General features: G+C 45.3%; 1 pseudogene; it reads right to left on the bottom strand.

Annotated features, from left to right (window-relative positions):
* Positions 1-5,374: 5,374 nt before the first annotated feature.
* LOC102265945 (geranylgeranyl transferase type-2 subunit beta-like) lies at positions 5,375-6,899 on the bottom strand (annotated as a pseudogene).
* Positions 6,900-7,827: the final 928 nt, after the last annotated feature.

The raw sequence follows: 7,827 nt of genomic DNA, 5'->3' as shown, positions 1-7,827 counted from the left end.
CTGAGACTGTCTTTTTCCGATGGTTCCTCCAGCTTCTCCCCATGCCTGCTGAAGTTCTTATTTTCATTGATTCATTCAGCAAACAGTTGACACCACATTTGCCCTGAGGGTGCAAAGGTCATCAAGGGTGAGCCCTTCCCTCACCGAATTCTCAGACCAGTGGGAGAAACCAGGAAACAGTCTATGAGGAAGGTGTGCCAAGTGATACGATGGGGAAGGGGCAAGGGGCTCTAGGAACACATAGCAGAGCCCCCTAATCCATTCTGTAGGGGAATCCAGGAGGGCTTCCCAGAGGAGGTGACTTGCACTGAATATTGAATGGCAGTCAGGGAAGAGCATTCAAGACAAAGGGAACAGAGGGTGCCAAGCCAGGTGGAAGTATGGAGTTCTCTCTGTCTAGGCTCTTAAGACACCTGCCCAGATTCTCTAAACTCTTAATTGTGGCCATGGGTATCCTCTGCTCTTCCTGCTGTCAGGACCATTTCCACCTCTACATCCCGTATCTATTTTTGTATTCTGTGACAGCCTGCTCACTGCTTTCTATAGTCTTGCTGTCCCTAATTGTATAGCACACATCTGCCAGTTTGCACTTTCTCAATTATAGGTCTGAGTCAGCTGCGATTCTGTATAAAACTTTTAACAACCTCCAGGTGTTAGAACTCCCCGTTTACCTCGCAGCATACAACCAAGCCAGCATCTCATCTTCACCACTTCTACATGAACCTTGTGTTTCTTCTCTCTGGAATGCCCCTCCACTCCTTTGGGGATCTCAGTGTCAAAAGTGTCCCCTTTCCTGACCATCACATCACTCCCTCTCTGTATGTACAGCCCTATTTCTTTATTATCTCTATTATGGTTCTTAACCACTGTACTGTAATCTTTCATTTACAAGTCTGTATGCCATGGTAGATCTCAAAGGCCAGGCATCTACTGTAGGAGGCACTCCATAATCATTTCGTAATAACAGCTAACATTTATTCAGGAAATACTACCTGCCAGGCATAGTGCTAACGGCCCTTAGATGGATCACTTCATTTAATCCTCTCAACAACCTTATGGATTGGTCCCATTTAACCAATGAAGCTCAGAAGGGTTAGGTGACTTGTCCAGAGATACATAGCTGCTGTTGGGATCTGGGATTGAAATCCTGGAAGGAGACGAGAGCTATGATCACTCTGCTGTGTCCTCAGACTTCTGAGGATAGGAAAGGCAGGAGATGGGTGGGGAGAGTAGAGGAAGGATGGCAGAAATAAACATTTTTAAAAAATCAGTCAGCCCTGGGTTTCATGGTTTTCTATGAATAACACACCTCTTTCAGACCCATTTCACATGCCCCGGGCCTGCTCTGGGAAGGGGTGGGGAGCAAGGGCATCTTCTCTGCTGTGGGTGACTCATCACGACCCTGGCTTAGTCACAGCATGTCACCACAAGCCAACAGAAGAAGCCAGGCCAGGGTAAAGTCTGGTCCTTTGGGGAAAAGAAGTGCCTGCTTTTCATTTCCCCAGGACGACTGGCCTTTGGGGCAGGAACTGACCATGGACTGCCATGGGGGTCTGAAGCAGTGCCTCTAAGCCCCCTTTGTAGGACACATGGACATGACAGAACAAAATACCTTAAGAGAAAAAGAAAGAAGGAAAGAAAGGAGAAGAAAAATAAAGAGGGAGGCAGGAGAGAACAAATCATAACTAAGCTGAAAAACAGGCAAGGAGATTGGTAAGGAGGGGATGAAAAAATGAAAGTGTTAGTCGCTCTTCGGGACCACATGGATTGTAGCCTGCCAGGCTTCTCTGTCCATGGAATTCTCCAGGCAAGAATACTGGAGTGAATAGCCATTTCCTTCTCCAGGGGAACTTCCCGACCCAGTAAACGAACACGGGTCTCCTGCACTGCAGGCAGATTCTTTACCGACTGAGACACCAGGAAAGGAGGGGATACCTAGCACCAGGCAGCCATTAAGTGTATTCTGCCTCGGAGTACAGAGAACCTACAAAGTCAGAGGCCAATGAGGTGGGAACGGGAGTGGCCTTGGGACAAAAAAAGGGCAAGTGCTACTGCCCCTCCCTCCTTTCTCTTCTCCTTCTCCCCCTCCTCTCCCCTTCATACAGAAAGATTTACAGCTAAGGTGGTGGCTTTTGCCCCTTGATAAGTCTGAGATCTGCCCTACAAAGAATGTAAAGAATGTGACCTTCTTGTGCAAGAAGATGCTCCTGGAGTTGCCTGAAGGAGAAGCAGAGATGAAAGGGGAAAAGAAAGAGAAGACTTCCCTAGTTCAAGAGAAAGCCACATCAAAGTCGTCCACTCCCTCCCCTCTAACCAAAGAAAGGCGTTCCTGGGAAATCCCTGGCTATCCAGTGGTTTGGACTCTGTATTTTCACTGCGGAGAAAGGCACTGTTTTAGCAAAGGACCAGGAGCAGGGGTTGGAGGACCTATTTGCCTGCCTGTGTCTCCTAAAGTCATGAGAGTTGCCTCATACGGCTGTGCAAGTTGTGCCCTGCACGACTCCAGGGTACTATATAAATGAAACCCTCCGGAGTTGGGTTACTCACACTCATTTTTCCTTAAAAAAAAAAAAAAAAATTCCTGTGATGATGACAAAAATTGCTATATACAGAGAAAATGAAAGTATCACCTTGAAAAATGTGTATGAGAGAAAGGGAGAAACAAAATTTGGTGTATGTATAGGCACCATTTGTACTGGTGGGAAAATACATTTCTGCCTAGTTCTCATCTATGGATGGAGACAAGAAGAGAGAAAGGAGACAGAAAAACTCCCAAGTCTCTGCTGGAATTTTTGGATTATGAAGAAGAGAGATTCCCCACCCCTCACCCCCCACCAGTGGGTAGCCCTTAGTTTTGCAAAGACAAGGATCTGTTTTAAGCTATGCAAAGGTAGGATCTAGAGGCAGCTCTGGGGAGAGAAGTCAAGGGATTGCAAGGCAGGGGGAGGAGAGGAGAGCATGCTGGGAACCAAGGCAGGAGGTGGGACCTTCCTTTTGTTGTTTGGTCACTTAGTCGTGTCCCTCTCGTTGCAACCCCATGGACTACAGCATGCCAGGCTACCCTATCCTTCACCATCTCCTGGAGTTTGCTCATATTCATGTCCATTGAGTCAGTGATGCCATCCAACCATCTTGTACTCTCTTGTGCCTTCTCCTCCCTTCAATCTTTCCCAGCATCAGGGTCTTTTCCAATGAGTCAGCTCTTCACATCAGGTGGCCAAAGGATTGGAGTTTCAGCTTCAGCATCAGTCCTTCCAATGAATATTCAGGATTGATTTCCTTTAGGATTGACTGGTTTGATCTCCTTGCAGACCAAGGGACTCTCAAGGGTCTTCTCCAGCACCACAGTTAGGACCTTTCTAGAAAGGTCAGTGAGATGTTCCCTGGGGCGAAGACATGCTTCGGGGCTTTTGAGACTCATTCATCTGCTTTGCTTCAATGTAAGTCCCTCTGATTGTCCCATCCTTTAGAAGAGCTGCTCACACAGATACCTCTGCAGGGAGAAATCAAGGTGTCTGGAGTTCCCTGGCGGGCCAGTGGTTAGAGCTCTGTGCCTCCAGTGCACAGGAACTAGGATCGTGCATGCTATGTGGCATGGCCAAAAAAAAAGAGAGGGAGAGGGTGCCATCTTCCTTGTCTCCATCTTCATGGAGCTGAGAAAAATCGAGAACGTACAAAGGAGGTGAAATGCAAGTGTGCCTGTCTTCTCTTCTGCTCTTTTCCTCCTTCCCCCTCCTTTCTGGCCCCACTAACCTTTCTCTTCCCCTTTGCTTTGACTTGCTGTTCCCTCTACCCAGATTTACATGGTCATTCCCTCAGAGATCTCCTTCCTCCGTCTCTGCTCCCACGTTGCTTCATCAAGGAGACCTTTCGACACTGCAGACTGCCTACCCCACTTTCCCCCTCCCCCTTCTCTGCTTTGTTTTCCTTGTACTCACCTCCTTCTAATTTTACAGATTTGTTTCATGCATTGTCCTCTCTTCCCTAATATGTGTAAGCTCCATAGGAGCAAGAATTTTGGTCTTTTTGCTCCTGTTGTATCTCAAGCGCCTGGCAGAATGCCTGGTACGTAGGCCTTACGTGAATGTTAGTTGAATGACGAAATGACTGAAAGGAGAGTCCAGCGGAGGCACTTGTTCAGAGTCAGATTTAGCTTCCTGTAATTGGCAGGTGTCTCCTGGCAAGCACTGCCCTTCCAGCAGGAGGTGAGCTGGGGGTGCACAATGTTTTTGGTTACCTCTCAAAAGGATAGGTCTGCGGCTGCATCTGGACTGAGTCGGTGACATCACTCTCCCATGTGCTTCCGCTTGCTAGAGGAAGGCATGTGGTTACAGTTGTAAAGCTGGTAATTGCACCTATCCGATTGCTTATCTTATCTGTCCCCTCCTTGGTGTCAGCTTCTCAGGGCGCAGTTCCTACTGACAAGAATGGACAAATGATTGTGGTGCTTTCATTTTTCTGTAACTTATTTGTGGGGTGGCGTCTCAAATCTAGGTGTGGTCACAGGATGGTGTGAACCCAGAGACAAAATTAGTTCAGTTAGGTTCAGTCCTTCAGTTGTGTCCAACTCTTTGCTACCCCATGAACTGCAGCATGCCAGGCTTCCCTGTCCATCACCAACTCCTGGAGCTTGCTCAAACTCTTGTCCATTGAGTTGATGATGCCATCCAACCATCTCATCTTCTGTTGTCCCCTTCTCCTCCTGCCTTCAAACTTTCCCAGCATCAGGGTCTTTTCAAATGAGTCAGTTCTTCGCATCAGGTGGCCAAAGTATTGAACTTTCAGCTTCAACATCAGTCCTTCCAATGAATATTCAGTACTGAATATTCCTTTAGGACTGACTGGTTTGATCTCCTTGCAGTCCAAGGGACTCTCAAGAGTCTTCTCCAGCACCACAGTTCAAAAGCATCAGTTCTTTGGCGCTCAACTTTCTTTATAGTCCAACTCTCAGGTCCACACATGACTACTGAAAAAAACATAGCTTTGACTAGATGGACCTTTGTTGGCAAAGTAATGTCTCTGCTTTTTAATATGCTATCTAGGTTGGTCATAGTTTTTCTTCCAAGGAGCAAGCGTCTTTTGACTTCATGGCTAAAGTCACCATCTGCAGTGATTTTGGAGCCCAAAAATATAAAGTCTCTCACTGTTTCCATTGTTTCTCCCATCTATTTGCCATGGAGTGATGGGACCAGATGCCATGATATTAGTTTTTTATTTTTATTCCCAAATTTCAGCCATTTATTTTTGTTTCATCTTTTAATTCCTATGGGGTTCATCAACTCTTTATCAGTAATGTTCTAACTGACAAAGACCAATTTACATTAACTATAGTTATATACAACATGTCAAGGGAGTACACAGGAAAATCAGAACACAAGACTTCATCAGCTAAACAGAGTTTAAGTTTGCTCTTATGAAGACATACAAGAAAACAAATACACTGAAGCATAAACAAAACAAAAAAAAAATCAGAGTCACACATTCCAGAAGGAAAGATACAATAAAGATCTTAATTTACAATATGTATAATTATATAATTTATTAAAATTAACACAATTCATGTACATAATATTAACATGGTAGTCATTAAGTTTGTTAAGCACTTCAACTACTGAAATGTTAAAACACAATGAAAACTACATTAACCAACTTCTCCATCAAGGGATCTAACCTAGCTCACTAGTTCAAGCTGAACATTCACTTTCCAAAGTACTTCAGGCATGCAAAAAACAGGGCTAACAGGTTTAATCTGTTCTTCTCCCAAAAGTGACAATCCAACAATTCCAAACAGAGTATGAAAAGGATCTACCGTATCTCCTGGCCTATCTGCAAATCCTCCTGTTTCCTCATCTTGACATGCGAGGATGAAACTGCAGAGTTTTTCTCTATCAACCCTATGAAGCCTTTCAGTTATCTTTAGAAAAGCCAACACCCACCATGAATAACATACGTCTGGTTACTTCTCTGGTCTTACATTGAGTCTGCCTGATGGAAGCTGTTGTTCACAAAATCACCAACCGTGTAAATCAGAATTTACTTGGTGCAACTGACTAGTAATAGACAAGAATCCTGCCCAGCACGGGATTCAGAACCTGGCCTGCAACGAAATCCACCATCAAAGTTCACACATGATAAAACAAATTCGATTGCCTTTTCCACATTAATAGCATCCAACTTCCCCAATAGAGCCAAAATTGCCATCGCACAAAAAGAGAATCTTGTATCAGTTTTCCCCCAAGTGTCTCCAGCAAAAGAACCATCTTTCTGTAGACTCTGAACATATTCCACAACTTTATTTATGTCAGTAACATGAATACTATCAATGGCACCCCACTCCAGTACTCTTGCCTGGAAAATCCCATGGATTGGAGGAGCCTGGTGGGCTGCAGTCCATGGGGTCGCGAAGGGTCGGACACGACTGAGCAACTTCACTTTCACTTTTCACTTTCATGCATTGGAGAAGGAAATGGCAACCCACTCCAGTGTTCTTGCCTGGAGAATCCCAGGGACAGGGGAGCCTAGTGGGCTGCCGTCTATGGGGTCACAGAGTCAGACACAACTGAAGCAACTTAGCAGCAGCAGCAGCAGAGAGTAAGTATTTGAACAGCACTAAGAGTGTACAAAAGATGAGGATCATGTCCAATACTAGCACTTATTCCACCACACTCGTGTTGACAAGACTTAATAAATGTCAGAATTTCTTCTCTATTCATGCAATGTAGTTGTCTGATGAGATCCATTACGGTCAGACCCCAATAGATGCCACTCATTCTCAAATACTCAGACATGCAATATTCATAATCATCTTTCTTTGAGCCATAGGATACAGTATAATTTCCCTCCTTCTCCAGTAACAGGGTGTCAGGTGCATCTGACTTAATAATAACATCCTACTGCCGTGTACCCCTATCCACTCTCCTACTGATGTATCTAGACAGCAATACAAAACACGTCCACACTCACCATAACCCTGATCTTGGTTTTTTTTAATGTTGAGTTTTAAGCTAGCTTTTTCACTCTCCTCTTTCACTTCATTAAGAGGCTCTTTAGTTCTTCTTCACTTTCTGCCAGAAAGGTGGTGTCATCTGCGTATCTGAGGTTATTGATATTTCTCCTGGCAATCTTGATTCCAGCTTGTGCTTCATCCAGCCCAGCATTTTGCATGATGTGCAAGATAGTCATATGTTATGTGATATCTTGTTCTTTGGGGACTTCTGTCCCAGATGAATCTAAACCCCTCAGTAGGTACTCTGACTCGTAATTAAACCTTTCATGACCTTTAAACCCTGCACGTGCCATTGCCATTCCTCCTACCTACAAGGCGCCTCCCTTTGGGGAAAACGGCCTGCGGAGGAGCTCAGTAATTGCAGCTTTTAACACTTACTCCCTTTCTTCTGGAGGCAGCATCTGATTTTCAGGGAAATCATCTCTCCCTAGTCTCTATCCTTGAGGTCAGGTGTGGTTCGTGCTTCTGTCTTGAGGGGGAGCAGGCATGTGACCCAGGTCCAGTAGGCATGTATCAGAATGAGCTCCGCTCCCAAACTACACCCGTTGGGGCAGAGGAGAGCACATCATTCAAGCTGGTCCACCGAGAATCAGCTCTGAGACTTTCTTTTTAATTATTTATTTTTGGCTGTGCTGGGTCTTCATTGCTGCACGGACTTTTCTATAGTTGCAGGATGTGGGCTCAGTAGTTGTGGCTCCTGGGCTCCAAGGCACAGGCTCAGTAGTTGTGGCACATGGGCTTAGTTGCTTTGCGGCATGTGGGATCTTCCTAGATCAGGGAATGAACCCACGTCTCTTGTATTGGCAGGCGGATTCTTTACT

Source organism: Bos mutus, chromosome 19, assembly GCF_027580195.1.
Source record: "Bos mutus isolate GX-2022 chromosome 19, NWIPB_WYAK_1.1, whole genome shotgun sequence".
Taxonomy (NCBI): Eukaryota; Metazoa; Chordata; class Mammalia; order Artiodactyla; family Bovidae; genus Bos; species Bos mutus.
The sequence above is the reverse complement of the archived record's forward strand: the minus strand, read 5'-3'. Positions and strand labels throughout refer to the sequence as shown.